The following is a 2,451-nucleotide window of genomic DNA, read 5'->3' on the forward strand; positions in this document are numbered from 1 at the left end:
ACACGCTAGAAATATCTCTGTATCGCTGTAGGCACGCCCAATATATGTTCGCTTCAATGCGAATTGTTATGGTGGGTTGTTTAGTAAGTCTTACCTAGATAAATATATTTTAACCGTATATTCCACTTATCTTGTTCTATATATGTATTTTCTTCTACTTTTATTAAGATGTAAAATATCTTGTACTGTAAATGTCTTTATTTTCACACTTTTTTTTAACTTTTAACACTTCCATATTTAATTACCTTACTTCTGAAATGGTTCGTACGTTATTGTTTATCATTACTGTAAATCTGTACCAACAATCAGGAAGCGCAGAATGATTCCGGCCAAGGAAATGCTGAATGGAAAGAGACTTCGAAAAAATGAATTCTCCGACAAACATGGATGCATCCTCAGACACTTGCTGCCAGTGGGCACTAATTTATATCAGAGGAGCAAGATGAAAATTTGTGGCGACCTGGGATTCGAACCCAGGTCTCCTGCTTACTAGGCAGAAGCGCTGACCACTACGCCATCTGGACACAGTGGTCACCACATGCTCACGCACAACTTCAACACGCCTCCCGTAACACCCAAATTCCCAACTGATACCACCCACCACTGACGTAGTGGCTCTGCTCATTAGCCTCATTACTCGCGGCATCTCGCCGATTTCAGTAAGAGTTCGAGTTTGCACTGAAGGGATCATTGGCCGTCATCGCCTGTATTATATATGTGGTGACTGTTCCTTCTGACATCGTGCAGCCACTATGAATCAAGACACAACGGAAAAGAAGACATTAGCTGCCAGTGGGCACTGATTTATGGGAATAGGGCAAGTTAAAAATTTGTACTGGACCAGGATTCGAACCCAGTTCTCCTGCTTACTAGGCGGATGGTGAGAGCATCTTCCAAGTAAACAGGCGACCAGGTTTAGAACCTTGAACCGGAACTCATTTTCGAATTGACCCATTGATATAAATCAATGACCACTGGCAGCTAAGGTCTTACATTCCTTTTTGTCTCGATTTATAGTGGCTGCAGGATCAATATGGTGTCTGTTCTTTCGGACATGTTCGGAAGGTCAAACACCACATATAACAATAAATGAGTCCTCATGTCAAGCCGTTTTGCTTAATGCTGAGCGACGTGACCCTGTGAAACAAGCGCCTCCGTCACAGACGGTTACCAGCTTCCCTTAGAGCCTGCTGAAGGGGTAGACTGGAAATCTTTAGTCGATCTGTCCACCTGCTCGCTCTTCTCTCTCTCGTTCCTTCCCTCGAACTTCCCTTCCATGACTATTTTCTCTAGATTTTCTCCATCTTTTCTCACAATGTGCCGAAAGAACTGACGAATTTTTTGGCTGACTTAAGAAGAGAGCCGCTTGGAGATAGTGAGTTGCTCAATAATGGATACATCTGTTGTTTTTTCGGTCCATCCTGCGCCAGCACCAGCGCTCAGATGCATCAATCCTCTCTCTCATCTAGTGCTTTCCACTCTTTGGGGAAGTGTGTGGCAGAGTGTGTAGCATTTTGGCTTTTACTCCACGTGTTTACTTGTGTGTGCGATTTTTTCCCTATGATTTTTGGACGTCCGTGTCTTATGATGAATGTTATGTGTGTGTCTGGTACTTGCCTGAGGTTGGCGAGATGATTGATTTTTAGCGGTGACGGAACGGAATTAGGATTTGGGGACTGGGATTTTCCTTTCGTCTTTGCCGTCGAAGATCGTCGTCGGGCTTTTGTGCTTATCACGGGACATGTCATACCGACCTAGGAAGTGGATGAGTTCGTTTCCAGATCTGGAAGAGTTGTTACAGAAAGCCCTTGCCAGGTCTTGAAAATGGTCTTTGAGGAAGGGGATTTCAGCAGCGGCGTGCAGATCGTCGGTTGGAAACCCAAAAGGTAGATGCATAGCCCTCCTGAGGGCGCGGTTCTGCAACCTCTGGGGTTTGTCCAGATGCTGCTTGGCCTCGTATACCAAGCAGGGCTCGCATATTCCATAATAGCCTTGTAAGTGCCTGGTACACATTTACCTCTACAGAACAGGGAAGGGAGCTGGTTGCATTGCAGATAGGGTAGAGGATGGTCATTCTGGCACAGGCCTTCCTGTGGACCTCGTCTATGTGGGGCTTCCACGTAAGCCGGGAGTCCAAGGTTACGTCAAGGTAATTAGCGCTTCAGCGCCAGGGGAGTTCGGTTCAGTGTAGGTGGAAGTGGAGGGGGGGGGGGGCCCCTTGAGGGGGTCCACGTCTCCGGAGCCTCTGGGTGATCAGCATAGCCTGTGTCTTCTCTAACTTGATGGTGATACGCCAGCAACGGGCCCAAGTTTACGTGTCATAAAACCCTTTGTAGTCTACTGATGACCAGGTCCTTCTTTGCATTGCGTGTGTAGAAGGCTGTGTCGTCAGCATATTGTGCTGTGTGCACCAGAGAGGCTGTTGAGGTGTCTGCAATGTACAAACTGAAG

The 2,451-nt window shown here is 46.5% G+C and overlaps 1 non-coding gene across 1 annotated transcript; it reads right to left on the minus strand.

Moving 5' to 3' along the window:
• Positions 1-451: 451 nt before the first annotated feature.
• Trnat-agu (transfer RNA threonine (anticodon AGU)) lies at positions 452-526 on the minus strand. The gene has a single exon. It is a non-coding gene; the product is annotated as a tRNA-Thr (tRNA).
• Positions 527-2,451: the final 1,925 nt, after the last annotated feature.

Source organism: Schistocerca nitens, chromosome 1 (genome assembly GCF_023898315.1).
Source record: "Schistocerca nitens isolate TAMUIC-IGC-003100 chromosome 1, iqSchNite1.1, whole genome shotgun sequence".
NCBI lineage: Eukaryota > Metazoa > Arthropoda > Insecta > Orthoptera > Acrididae > Schistocerca > Schistocerca nitens.